This window comes from Mesocricetus auratus, unplaced genomic scaffold, assembly GCF_017639785.1.
Source record: "Mesocricetus auratus isolate SY011 unplaced genomic scaffold, BCM_Maur_2.0 Super-Scaffold_100676, whole genome shotgun sequence".
NCBI classification, from domain to species: domain Eukaryota; kingdom Metazoa; phylum Chordata; class Mammalia; order Rodentia; family Cricetidae; genus Mesocricetus; species Mesocricetus auratus.
In genome coordinates, this window is record NW_024429266.1 from 144,188,823 (window position 1) to 144,203,960 (window position 15,138).

Below are 15,138 nucleotides of genomic sequence, written 5' to 3' on the forward strand. Positions count from 1 at the left end.
CAACCCAGGTGGAGGCGGAGCTAGATCAGGTGCAGGTGTGAGATTCTTCCTCGGAAGAATGAGGGTGTCCCTACCTAGGCCTGGAGTCACCCGTGAGTTTGTTGCAGTCGCTCCAAATCCCCAAATATCCATAACTGTACTACTAGGGATATGTATGTAAGACTATGGAAAATATGTGGGTAAAGGGGAGCACGCACCGAATTTTTCAGAATTATTTCTTTGCTCCCTGCACACACAAAGATATGTTTATAAGGGCAGGAAAGACGGCTCAGTGGGTAAAAGCGCCTGCTGCTACACTTGAAGTCTGACTTTGATTTCACCCTCGTCCCCGCCCTAGGGACCTCACAACATGGAAAGTAGAGAACCCACTCGTTCGGGTTGTCCTCTGACATCCATATGTGTGCCACGGTACTAGTGCCCTCACGTGGACACAAAATAAATAGATTAAAATGGAGCATACATTATACATAAATAAATATATAGGAGTATATTAGTTACTTTTCTCTTCGCTAAGTTCCAACTTGAGGAAGGGTTTGTTTTGGGTCACAGTTGGGGGATATAATTCACTATAATGGTGGCAAAAAAGCAAGGAGGCTGCTCACATTTTTCATTCCCAGGAAATGGTGCCACCCTTAATCAGGGTGGGTCTTCCTACCTCAACCAAATCTAGTAACTCCCTCACAGAAATGCCCGGAGGTTTGTCTCAGAGTGGTTCAAGTAGACATTATTAACCGTCACACTGCAAAATCGAGCTGGAAAGACGGCTCAGCAGTTAAGAGCTCTTGCTGCTCTTGCAGATGGTCTGGGTTTGGTTCCCAGCACCCACGTGGTGGTTCACAACCATCTGTAACTCCCGTGCAGGGGATGTCATGCTCCCTCTTCTGGCCTCCATAAGCACTGCGTGTACAGGATACACAGACATACAAGCAGACACAACACCTACCTACACACACATGAAATAAAATTAAAAGTCTTAGTCCTTAAGTATGAGCTACGGTGACCAGAAAATGTGTTGACCAGAGACAAGAGTGACCACTGTGTAGTTGAGAGGAAAAATCCACAGAGGTGCAGCCAATGGATGGGGCCTGAGGAGGCCCCACAGCCCTGCTCTGCAGGTAATACTACCTCCTTCCCAGGCAGCTTTTAAGGAGCAGTTGCTGTGTTTTGGGGCAGGACTTTGAGATATAATGTAACTTCCTCCTGTTCCAGAGGGAACTTCTACTTATCATGTGTTTTATATGTTTGATTTCATTCCATCTCCTGGGGATCCCAGGAGGGAGACCTGAAACAAAAATTAGCATCCCCATGTTACTCTATGAGGAAACTGTATTGGGATTTGACGTCTTCAAGGTAGAGCTTATGGGCTTCGCACACACCAGCAGTTTTTAGCTTTTTAAACCTGCCCACTTAGGTATGTCTACAAGCCCTTTACTAACCATCGCTTCCACATTGAAAATGAGAACTTACGGATAATGACCAAAAAAATGCAGCAATTTTGATACATTTAGCTTGACATGATATTATTGTGAGTTACTTAAATGGCATACAATTATGAACAGACTTCACTATACTTACTTTCTCAATAAAGCTATAAAAATCTTACTTTAAAAATCCCACTTGAACCATAATAACTATAGACTATGGTCTAGTTAAGAGAGAACCTGGTGGGCTTGAGAAATGGCTCAGTGGTTAAGAAAATTTGCTGCTTTTCCAAAGGACTTGGTTCCCAGAACCCATGTTAAGCAGTTCACAACTGCCTGTAACTCTAGCTCCAAGAGATTCCACATTTCTTCTGGCCTCTGCTATCACATACCTATGCCATTTGCTCACACGTACACAGAGAGAGAGAACTTAGGTTTCAAATAATATGGATGTAAACATCTGCCAACTTACTAAGGGTTAACCAAATAACTCACAACAAATTTGTGACATTATCTAATTATCAATAATTATTAAGAATTACATAATTATTATGGTGGTTTAAATGAGAACTGTCCCCCATAGGCTCATGTATTTGAACATTTTGTCCCCAGTTTGTGGCACTGTTTGGGGGGGTTATTGAAGCTGTGGGAGGCGCTTCCTTGCTGGAGGAAGTATGTCACTAGGGTTGGGCTTTGGGAGTTTATAACCTCACTCCGTTTTGTCCTCTCTGCTTCCTGGATGTAGTTGAGGATGTGACTTCTCAGCTTCCTGTTCCAACTACCTGCTACTCTGCCTCCCCCACCATTATAGATCCTCCCTTTGGAAACAAAAGCCAATAAACTCTTCCATAAGTCCATAAGTCACTTTCGGTCACAGTATTTTATCACAACTGCAAAGAGTGACTAATATAAGTATAAATCAAGAATAACAGCTGAAGTCAGGGCCAGCTGGAAGCACCACTGCTGCTCATTATAAAATTGCAGGGTTTTATTCTACTTGTGATGTACACACAGTAGGTATTTTACAGACCAACAGTACATCTCACAGTGACTGGATAACGTACTTGGCCATCCAGAAATGCACTGATCAGTTTTGGTATGTTAGTGTTGATACATGTTAACAACCGAGTGGGAATGATGAGTAAGCAACCTTTAGTCACTTGTAGAATGGAAGTCTGGGATGGCATCTCATGTTGTTTGTGAGCAATGAGGACTTGCTTTATTTTTATTAACTCAAGCTGAAGACTGACTCAGGTCATCATATGCTGTTCTGTCTCCTAAGGAGCCTCTGTGTTAATAAGTGTTTGCTTTCTGGGAAGAGTTCTTGAACAAATCCTAACCTACTCTCTAGTCTTGGTCACGTTTCTATTCGGTGCACATTTCATGTTGGAAGACAGTTGTGGTTTGTTACAAATTTCTTCCAGCAGCCTCATTTCTTTTCTGTGATCAAAACTTCAATCGACCCAGTTCTACAACATGACATTTGTGGGGCTGGAGACTTGGCTCAGTGGCTAGGAGCACTTGTTGTTCTTGCAAAGGACCTAGTTTGATTTCCAGCACCCATGTGAAGGTTCACCGCTTCCTCAGGCACCAGGCACACATGTGCTGCACATCATACATGCAGGTAAAACATTCATACAGACAAAATAAACTAAATCTAAAAATAGATAATAAGAATTTAAAAAAGAGAGGGAGATGATCTTTGTGAATTCAGGAGTTGAGTAGTAATACTTGGTGCATTTATTTCTCTCTTCTGGGGTTGAGTGAGTAAAAAGCACCCTTCAATTATGCCACCTGTCATCATGAATTCTTTACCTGTACAAACACATCCAAATAAATTACCAGGCTTATGACCATGGATGCTTCTGACATTTTGAAGTATATGCACGGAGCTGGGGGAAATTTCTTCTTTACACCGTGAATCTCTCCTCCTTTTAGCTGTTTACCCTGTACTCCTCCTTCAAGTTTCCTTTACTAATCTTTTCCTTTCTCCCCAGGTCTCATTGCCTAATGTAAGCCTCTACATCTTTTGAGGTCTGGGTTATGTCTTCAGTCCTTGGCCATTCATCTCATTTGCTTCCTTCATGGTGTTACTAATGTTTCTTCATGATGTTACTAATGTTACTCCATGCTGTTACTACCCAAAAGTAAGCAAACACTTTAAAATTGGGGGAAAATAAGCTTTTGCTTTTGTTTTAGTCGCTGTTCTTTTACTGTGGTGAGACACCATGGCCAAGGCAACTCTTACAAAAGAAAGCATTTAACTGGGGGTGGGGGCTTGTTTACAGTTTCAGAGGCTTAGTCCACTGTCATTCTGGGGTGGAGCATGGCAGCATGCAGGTATAAGGTGATACTCATTGCATTGATTAACTTTCTTGCGAACATCTCATATGCCATGTTTTCACCTGTTTATTCATTGGGTGACTCCCCCCCCCACTAGCATAGAAACCTTGTAGTAAGAGTTATGTTTTTTGTTGTTGCCATACCCTTCATATCTAGCACAGAACTTGCATAAAGTAAACATTCCTATTTTTTTGTTTCTTTTGTTTTTTGAGATAGGGTTTCTCTGTAACTTTGGAGCCTGTCCTGGCACTCACTGTGTAGACCAGACTGGCCTCAAACTCATAGAGATCCACCTGCCTCTGCCTCCTGAGTCCTGGGATTAAAGGCAGGTACCACTACCACCCAGCCAACATTCCTATTTTTGAATGGGTGAATAAATGTACAATTTATCAATCCCTGCCATTTGTCCAGCTGCCATTTATTAACACTGCTCTTCAGAATTGTTCTCATTTAGAGTTATTGTGTTAGATGCTCAAGATATAGACCATTTCTATTATCAAAGAAGGTTCTATTGGATTGAGATACTTAGAGTTTCACGTTTACTTTCCAGATACTGTGAATTCATATTTCTGCAGTGTCATTCTTATCAAAACTGTCAGCAATCCTGAATACTATATGAAATTAAGTTCATACTTCTTAGTGCAAACTTTAGACCTTTACAGTTACATGTATTCATATATACACATAAATATTAATTATAGATAATATATTATATATACATGTACACACACAATATAGGGAGAGTCATTCAAGCCCATGGCACACAAAGTCATCTGTTCCATAGTGTATGACCCCCGTGGGACTTGAGGGCCAAAGGAATCCCTAAAAGCAATCTGATGATTCTTTGCTGGGCCACAGATAGTAAAGTCTTTCCTTTCTGACTGAGGGTCTTACATCACCATGGTGTAGTTAGAGACTATTAAATAGGATGAAATCAAATTCCAGACCCAAAAAATGTCCCATCATGTCAGATCAGGGTTGGTTGGTGTGGTGTGGAATCGGCTGTTCTGACTAAAGAACAATTCTGCTCATGTAGAGATTGCCCTCCACTTCCTGTATTTCCACTTCACCTTGATCAATCCCATTTTAACACGTCCCCCTGAAAATTCCCCCTTTAAAAAAATCCAGATTCTTAAGATCTATATTGTATTCTATAAGTGGATATTGGGTTTTGGTGAGGGGTGAGGGTTTTTTATTTTGGTTTGGTTTGGTTGTTTTTTGTTGTTGCTTTTTTTTTGGGTTTTTTGTTTGTTTGTTCAGTTTTTTGTTTTGGTGGGGTTCTTCTTCTTCTTCTTCTTCTTCTTCTTCTTCTTCTTCTTCTTCTTCTTCTTCTTCTTTTTCCCCCAAGACAGGCTGACCTGGATGGAACTCACTCTGTAGACCAGATTGGCCTCAAACTCAGAGATACAGCCACACTCTACCTCCCAAGTGCTGGGGTTAAAGGCATGTGCCACCACCACCATGTAATGCATTGTTATTTTTAGGCTGTTCTCTATTTTGATTATTTTCACTTTAGTTTGTGCTGTAACTGATAATTCTAAAATTAATTTCTAAAAGCTTAAAGACTCGAGTTAGGGCAAGGGGCTATAGCCAGTGGATGAGATCTTGGGAGGAAAGAGGAGAGGGAGAGTAGGAGAGGAGGGGAAGAAGGAAGGAGAGAAAGGAAGAAGGAAAGGAGAGAAAAGAGGAAAAGAGAGAGGGGAGAGGAGAAGAGAGGAAGAAAAGGAAAGGAATTGATGTTTTAAGCCAGGCAGTGTAGCTCACACTTGTAATCAAAATAGTCAGGAAGTTTGAGGCAGGAGGATTGCCTGAGTAACATGAGTTCAAGGCCAGTCCGCAGTACATAGAAGTAAAAACAGGGGTTAGAGAGGTGGCTCAGTAGTTAGAGCACTTGTTACAGAGGCCCTGGGTTTCTTTATAGCACCCATGCTGTGGCCAAGAACCATCTGGAAGTCCAGGTGCAGAGGATCCAACGCCCTCTCCTGGCCACCTCAGGCACTGCGCACACAGTGCACTGACATACATGCAGGCAAAACACTCAATACATAAAATAAAGCTAAATAAATCTCCTTAAAAAGGCAAAACTAAAGAAATGAAGCAGTGAGGCCATCTTTTATTTTCACCTGAAAAAAAAAAAGACTGTTTAAAGACTGACTCTTAACTCTGTCACCTTTAACTCATTAAACTCTTCCTACTTCAGCCTTCCAGCTAGAATTTCTGGGGTTTTTCCCTTAGCTATTTCACAAACACATACATAAAAGATAAGAGAAATAAAAATAATTCCAGTATGTCTACAACCCAACTTAAGATAGGTTGAGGAGTACATTAACAAATGCCACTGATTCAGGTGCGGCGGCATGTGCCCAGCTAAAACCAAACAACAGCAGAGCCAGTGACAAACAGGTAATCCCAGCTAAAACCAAACAACAGCAGAGCCAGTGACAAACAAAAGGCAGCTTTCTTTCGCCAGAGGGCACGACGGCCATCGTTCGCGTTCTTCTGCACCCCAATCCTGTGATTGCACCGTACCCTGCACGCTACCCCGAGCTCACCATCGGGGCTTACGGAACAAAAATAGTTGGCCAAGTGACGCTGTGGACACGAAAGGCTAAAGGCAAGAACATAGGAGGGAGTCGTGCCTGTCTTTACTAGGGAGAGGACAGCCGAGAGAAAGCTGTCCAACTTCACCCAGTTTTCCTGAACTGCTCATGGACCATAGAAGACATTGCGGAACTTGAGCAACGGTACCAAGGTGAATGAAGCTGAGTGGTCCCGGAAGTCGGGGGTTGGGGTTCGGGGTAACCATACCATCTGCAATGAGATGTCCGGATGGCTCACATTCAGGGACCATAGCGGGTCTCTGAACTGGAGGAGCCTGAGGGAAGCCCCAGAGGGAAGGAGCCTCAGTGGGAGGAGCCTCGGAGGGAGGAGCATCAGGGAAGGGGCGGTCCCTAGGGGAGGAGCTCAGAAGAGGAGTCCCTGAGGGAAGGAGCCTCAGTGGGAGGAGCCTCGGAGGGAGGAGCCTCGGAGGTGGGAGGAGCCTCGGAGGGAGGCGCATCAGGGAAGGGGCGGTCCTCTAGGGGGGAGGAGCTCAGAAGAGGAGTCCCTGAGGGAAGAGGAGCTGCGGAGGCGGTGCCGAAGTCTCACAGTCAGTCGGCAGTGGAGAGGTCGTTCCTGTAGGGGAGGAGCCAGAGCTTGAGGCGAGTGTGTCTGAGGGAACGTCTGAGTAGGGGAACTTGAGGTGGGAGGAGGCATTGGAGCTGAAGGTGCTACCTAAAGAGGGGCTCCAGAGAACAGGTGCCCAAGAGGGGACTCCCTGCAGCCTGAGGGAGAAAAGATTCGCCTGAGGGAGTTGCCTGAACTGGGGTCTGACGGGTTGCCCCAGGGAGAGACACCTCTGAGGTATCTGAAGAGGAACCTGCTAAGTAAATAAGTTATAAGTGAGCGAGCGACTAAAATCTCGTGGACACTTAAGGTCAAAGGCTACAGTTCTGTAGACGCTAGAGCTATGCTTTGGTTTAATGGGGAGGGGATTGGGCGGAAGAGGGGGGTGTCCAAGGGGAGGCATCTGAGGTGGACTCTGGAGGGAGCGGAGCCTGAGATACCTGAAGGTTGGTGCCTGAGAAGGAGATGCCTGAGGAGACCGCTGAGGGGACTGACTGAGGGGCGGTGCCTGAGAGTTCTCCCGGGTGTCTGAGGTTTTCACTTGAGGACTGTCTCTCTCTCTCTCTCTCTCTCTCTCTCTCTCTCTCTCTCTCTCTCTCTCTCTCTCTCTCTCTCTCTCTCTCTCTCTCTCTCTCTCTCTCTCTCTCTCTCTCTCTCTCTCTCTCTCTCTCTCTCTCTCTCTCTCTCTCTCTCTCTCTCTCTCTCTCTCTCTCTCTCTCTCTCTCTCTCTCTCTCTCTCTCTCTCTCTCTCTCTCTCTCTCTCTCTCTCTCTCTCTCTCTCTCTCTCTCTCTCTCTCTCTCTCTCTCTCTCTCTCTCTCTCTCTCTCTCTCTCTCTCTCTCTCTCTCTCTCTCTCTCTCTCTCTCTCTCTCTCTCTCTCTCTCTCTCTCTCTCTCTCTCTCTCTCTCTCTCTCTCTCTCTCTCTCTCTCTCTCTCTCTCTCTCTCTCTCTCTCTCTCTCTCTCTCTCTCTCTCTCTCTCTCTCTCTCTCTCTCTCTCTCTCTCTCTCTCTCTCTCTCTCTCTCTCTCTCTCTCTCTCTCTCTCTCTCTCTCTCTCTCTCTCTCTCTCTCTCTCTCTCTCTCTCTCTCTCTCTCTCTCTCTCTCTCTCTCTCTCTCTCTCTCTCTCTCTCTCTCTCTCTCTCTCTCTCTCTCTCTCTCTCTCTCTCTCTCTCTCTCTCTCTCTCTCTCTCTCTCTCTCTCTCGTCTGTGTGTCTTGTGTCAGGGTGTCCAGTGTTTGTCGTTCCCCTTCCCGTCCCCTCCCCCCGCCCCCAGTGAGTCGCCAAGCGTGGTCTAACTTTTTCAGTAAGAAGCAAACAATGAGCCGGGTGGTGGTGGCGCACCCCTTTAATCCCAGCACTCAAGAGGCAGGCGGATCTCTGTGAGTTCGAGGCCGGGCTGGACCGACAGCCTCCAAAACAATACAGAGAAACCCTGTCTCTTAAAACCAAAAAAAAAAAAAAAAAAAAAGAAGAAGAAGCAAACAATGAGCTCCGAAGGTCAAAGAAACTTTGTTTTTTGTTTGTTTTGGTTTTGGTTTTTGTTTTTTTGGTTTTTTTTTTGCTCCCCTCTCCAAGGGAAACTGACTTTTTAAGACTCTTGAAAATCTATTAATTTAATTTTTTTTTAATGGAGGATAGGGTCCATGGTTTGGTTTGGGTACTAGGGTGAAATCTGAAATCCAGGACCTTGCACATGCTAGGCTAGTGTTCCTCCAAGGGTGACACCCTCCCCACAACACACACACACACACACACACACACACACACACACACACACACACACGAAACTTTAATGGAGCTCTGCTCAAGGGAGAGCAGTTGGATCGTTTACTGCACAGTGAGTGTCCTAAGGGTATAAATGCACAGCACAGGTACTTTAAGAAGGGCATGTAAAGGGACCCTAATCTTTTGTGAGAGAATGCCGGGAAAGAAAGTACTCAAAGAGCCCAACTGGAATCTGAATATATCTATGATTAAAGAAACCTGGGGAGTGGGCAGATCTGCAAGAGCTGAGCCGGGTCCAGGGATGGAGATCCAGGAAAACACACTGACAAAATTTTGAGGCAAGGATGAAGAGTTTTGGATTTTGTTCCAAGCACAGTTGAAACACACTGAAAGGATTTTAGTACTAAAGTAACTTTATTTGGGGTGGTTCAAGGCCCAGTGCTAGGTTTAGCCACATTACACAGAGAAAAAAAAATTTAGCAGGTGTTCCTAGTAAAAGGAGAGTTCATGGGGTCAAAAACTAAAGTCAGTCCTGTTAGGTAGTGTGTCCAAAGACTTAGGATTGTTATTTGATATGTTTGAGGAGATTCACTTCATTTAAAGCCTAGCCTTCTAATTGCAGGTCACTGTGAGATCTAAAATACTGTGCAACCACAGTGGTTCATGGTACAAGAGGATTTTAGTGCACTCAGGGAAAGAGATACTTCTACATTGCCTTAGGGTTTTCATTGCTGTGAAGAGACACCATAACCACTGTTGTTAAAATGTTTAGGTTTATCCAGTAAGGAGACACAAACCACGACTCAACGATCCTACGTGGAGTTTATTGGTGGATGGGGAGGGAAAAGGGGGGTGAGAGGTAACCAACCCGTGCAGAACAGAGAGAGAGAGAGAGAGAGAGAGAGAGAGAGAGAGAGAGAGAGAAGAGAGAGAGAGAGAAGATGAGAGAGACAGAGAGACAGAGTAAGATGAGAGTAAGTGTGTAAGAGGGCAAGAGAGCAAGAGCAAGAGAACGTAAGCAGGCAGGGGTCAGTCCTTTAAAGGGGTCCTTTGCACCTGCGTGGTTCTCACGGAACTCTGGGCTGGCCAGAGTGTTGCCTGAGTGCATCCTGCCAGGTAACAGGGCAGGCTAGAGTAATACCTGAACCTTTCATGGTGACTCTTCTAAAGGAAGGGGTGGCTTGCTTACAGTTTCAGAGGTTCTGTCCACTATCATCATGACGGGGAGCATGGTGGTGTGAAGGCAGACTTGGTGCTGGAGCTGAAAGTTATATCTCACAGGCAACAGGAAGTCAACTAACACACTAGGCAGTATCCTGAGCATAGGAAACCTCAAAGCCCGCCCCAACCTTGCCACAGTTCCTCAAACAAGGCCATACCCACTCCAACAAAGCCATGCCTCCTAATAGTGCCACTCCCTATGAGAGTATGGGAGCCAATTACATTCAAACTACCATACTTCCAGGCCATCTTCTGATTTCAGTTCAAGGAATATCTTAAAGCTCACTCTTAGACTTACTGCACGGGAAGGGTATTCCATTCAGAATAGACTGGTTAGCATCACTGGTAGCACACATTCCCTTTCACACCATCATTTCCATCCCATTTTGTCTCCATTTCTTTGAAAATTTGTAATCAGAAGAAACTTAAGCTGCTCTTGTATGCCATGGGCATGACTTGTGTATGTTATGAGCACTTAAGATTTCTGAGAAAGAAGTTTATTTCATCTTTGTCTTTTTATTGTTCTTTGTGTGTATGATGCGTGTTTATGTGCATGATATATGTGTATACATGTTCATTTGTGTGCAAACACACCCCTTGAGTATGAAGATCATAGAACTACCCCCGATGTTGGTTCTTGCTTTCCATCATGTGTGAAATAGGGTTTCTTTTTGTTGTCCGTAGCACATATGCCAAGCATGCTGGCTCAAAGGCTTCTGGGGATTCTCCTGTCTCTGCTTCCTATGTTAAGGCAGAAGTGGGCTAGCAGGAGTGCTATGTCTGGGTTTAGGTGGGTTTCAGGGATCCAAACTCCAGCTTCAGGCTTGTTCAGCAAGCACTTGGCCCACTGAGTCATCTCCCCCACCTTATTACATCTTGACTTTATGTCTATTTGTAATACTTTCCTATAAATACTTTGTAATACTTTACTTGCAGTGAAATGAATCACAATCCATTTCCTAATACAAAGCAAGATAGATGTGTGAGAAGATATACAAAATTTTTATTAGAATGATTTCCTGCTGACCTAAAAAAATTGTACAACCTGAAACACAAAGTTATCCTCATCAGTGGGAAAACACTGAAGGTTCTCTTCCTGTGAAGTATTTAGGAGAATGTAGAGTTAATATTTCTCATGATATAATTTAAAACACCAGTAACATTGAAAATGTTTTGTTTGTACTTCAAAGGGGAGGACTATCTTCTGGGCATTGGGTGTGATGACATATTTCTGTAATCTCAGTACTTCAAAGGTATTAGGAGGACAAGGGTTCAGTGCCAACCTGGGCTATAGAGTGTGATCTGTCTCAACAATAACAACAAACAAAACTGTTTTTAAACAAAACCTCAGTGCTTTCTTTCTTCTCACAGAATAATTTATGATAGATCACACTTTTTTCTATGTCTCGGAAAATTGTTAGACTCCTAAGTTTGGATCTGTTTGAACATTTTCCTGAGAGTTCTTTTAATGACTTTGCTTTGGCTAGGGGCACTTTCCTCTGGGATGTCTGCATCCTTTTTGTCATAACCAATTTCCTGTAAAAATGCCACATAGAGTAGTCACAAGGACAAAAGGAAGCAACACAGTAACTTACTTTGCTGTCTGGACTCTTCAGTGACCATTCACTGAGAGATTTTAAAAGGATTTATATAATTGCTCGCTGATCATCACAATTGATAATACATCTGTTATTTCCATAATGGCTTATGTAATTATTTAATTAGTTTCCCACAACAACCTGAAATCTGAATTGCTTTCATGGACTAGTGTTAATTACCAGCCCTATAGTAGCTGAAATTGGTATGTAGTGGAAATATGACAAGTGCAAACTGTCTATATCTAAAATGATGTTTTCAAGTTGGTCATGGTAGCTCACCTCCGTAATCCCAACATTTGGGAGGCTGAAGTGGGAGAAACAATGTGAGTTTAAGGTCAGCCTAGGCTACATAACAAGTGGGAGAAACAATGTGAGCTTAAGGTCAACCTAGGCTATATAACAAGTTCCAGCCTAGCCTGGACTACAAAATGAGACCTTGCCTCAGACAGATAGATGACAGATGATCGATAGATAGACAGACAGACAGATAGATAGAATAAAATGATAATTTAATATATATGAAGGAAAATAGACATATAGGGGTGGTAAATAAGCCTTCTGATGCCCATTTTTTCTCTATCAATATATGTGTCACCATCAAACAGAGCATTCCATTTAGAAGTTGGCCTTGTATACTAGTTTATTTGTTCATTTTATTTATTTCATTTGTTGTGGAGACAGAGTCTCACACTGTAGCTTTGAAAGGCCTCAATCTTGTGATAATCTTCCTGTTTTAGGCTACTAAGCCTTGTACTAATTTAAAAGTACAGTTAAAAGATTAAATACTACTATAGCTTTCTTGTAAATACATTAGGCATTGATTTGGATTTCCAGTTCCAAGAGTGTTTTTAAGTCATAGTTAGTGAAATGGTTCAGTGGGTAAAGGCACTTGCCTCAAATTCAATCCCCAGAATGCACATAATGTGTAAAGAGAACCAACTGCACTAAGTTGTCTCCCCTGAGCTCTGTGTATGATTTAGCATAAATGTACCCCATATACATACACCATCCATACACAAACACAATAATAATAATAAGATTAAATTTAAATTTTCACTTTTTTCCGGGCAGTTGGTTTCCGCCTCTCTTGCTGTGGGCAGCTAGCAGGGTGGAGTCCACGAGACTTTAGAAAATGTGCCTCGGGCGTGAGTAGTGAAAGTGTTTAGAAACAAAGCTATAGGAAGACTCAGCCTTAGTTAGCCTCTTCTGTCTCAGCCCTAGGACTCCAACCCCAACCTGTTCTCGGAGAGCAAAAGTGAGTTCCGGTTGTGTTTTTCAACGTCAAAGCTTTTGAGTTGTCATGGAAACATAAAAATAAATTCCCTTAATTTCCTGGTCCAGATCTCTGCAGAAAATGTGTAAAATGGCCTATTTGGGACCACATAAACCTAGCATTTTTTATTCATTTATTTGCCTTGCCTTGTTGCCACCTTTACTATGGTATTGGATGGGGATGATTGTAGCAAACTCTTCATCTTATGGAGAAAACTATCAACACATTACTATGAAGAATAATTGGTTAACTGTGCAGATGCAGCCAACGCTTCCTTTTCAGAGCAGCCACCAAGTTGACTGAAGTAGAGAAGAAGAGACGGACCTTTTGCAAGATCACCTACTGTGGCCTGGACAGGGATCAACCACTGGGCAGGTCCTATGAGCAACTGATGCAGTTGTACAGCGCCCTACAGAGGTGGTGCCTGAACCATGGCCTGTGGCTGAAGCAGCATTCACTACTCAAGAGCCTGAGAAAGATCAAGAAGGAGGCACCACCCATGGAGAAGCCCAAGTTAGTGAAGACCCACCTGTGAGACATGATCATTCTGCCGGAGATGACAGGCAACACTGTGGGCATGTACAATGGCAAGACCTTCAACCAGGTGAAAATCAAACCAGAAGCAATCAACCACTGCCTGGTTGAGTTCTTCATCACCTGCAAGTCGGTGAAGAATGGCCAGCCTGGTATCTGTGCCACCCACTCCTCCTGCTTCATTATTCTCAAGTAGCTGTGGCCAATGAAGACCACTGTTTAGCCCCTGAAAGAAAATGATTGTGGTGCCGGAGAGATTGGTTAAGAGCACCAATGCACATAAAACCAAAATAAACCTTAAAAAAAGAAAAGAAAAAGAATGATTGTGGGACCAAAGAGATAGCTTAATCAGTAAACTGCCTGCCACACCTGAATTTGGGTCCTCAGTAACCACATAAAAAGGCACACATGATTGCATGTACTTGCAATCCCAGCACCGTGAAAGCAGAAAGATGGATTCTTGGGGTTCGGTGGCCAGCTTAATCATCAACCCCAAGATCCCAATCTGAAACCCTGTTACAAATAATAAATTAGGTGACTCCTGAAGAATAACACCAGAGATCATCTTCTGGCCTGAATACATGCACACACATACACATGTGCATGAAAACATGTGTGTACATATACATACAAAAGAATGGGTTTGTAGCTGAGGGTGTGACTTAGTGGTAGAAGGCATTATAGTTACCGTGTGTGTTTGAGCCCTAGGTTCAATCCTCCATCTAAAAATATAGAATGGTGTTTGCTCCAGGGTTTTTGTTTGGTATTAGTTGCTTTTATTACGCAAGGTCTCACTCTGTATCAGAAGACTAACACAGAGCCCACTGCAAATCCTAAACTGGTTCCAAACACATGATCCCCCTGCCTCTGCCTCATGATTGCAGGTGTACGCCATTAGCCTAGGTTACTCTAGACATGTTTTTGAGATTGAGTCAATGTTTATATTAGTCTGGCCTAAAGCATACAATAAAGCCCAGACTGGCCTCAATCTTCCTGCCTCAGCCTCACAACCGGTAGGATTATAGGCATGAGTCACCATGACCCAATGCTCTAAGTTTTTACTAAGATATTTTAATCAGATCAAGTTATTAATGGACTTTGTCATATGTGGACATTGGATTTTAACAAAAAGCTTTTGTACATCTACAGAAGATCATATAATTTTCTCATTTAATCTTCCAGTGTGATAAATTATTATGATTCTGGTATTATATTAAACTTAGGCTCTCTGGTTTCTCTTTTTCAAGACTAGTTTTTCTTACTCTGTAACAGACTGGTCTCAAACTGGAAGCAATTCTCCTACCCCACCCTCCTAAATGTTGAGGTTAAAGGTGTGTGTAAGCCACCATTCCTAGCTAATATGCTTCTGAGATAAACCCAACTTGGCTATCTGTTATTTTTAGTGTTATGTGCATGAGTGTTATGCCTGCATGTGTGTCTATGCACCACCTGAGTGTCTAGTGCTTGAAAAGGCCTAAAGAGGTGTCAGATCCCCTGGGACTGGTATCACACACAATTGTGAGCTACCATATAGGTGTTGGGAACTGGACCTGGTCCTCCGGATGAGCAGCAAGTGTTCTTAACTGCTGAGCCATCTCTCCAGTCTATGATACATTATTCTTTTTACATGTTCCTAGATTTAATATTTTTGTCTTGTTTGGGGACTTTTACATCTAAGTTCATGAGTGAAAAATAATCTTACTTTTCTCTTTTATTAACAAAATTTGTTCTTTGACAATTTCATACATGTATTCTGGTTACTTTCCACCCTGTCATCTTCTGTTATTTTCTTCCAACCCTTCCCATCCCCCTTCCTCCTTAGAAATCTCTTTCCCACATTACCAGTTTTTGTTTTGTTTA

General features: G+C 43.2%; 1 pseudogene; it reads left to right on the forward strand.

Moving 5' to 3' along the window:
- Positions 1 to 4,728: 4,728 nt before the first annotated feature.
- On the forward strand, positions 4,729 to 13,474 carry LOC101842887 (annotated as a pseudogene).
- Positions 13,475 to 15,138: the final 1,664 nt, after the last annotated feature.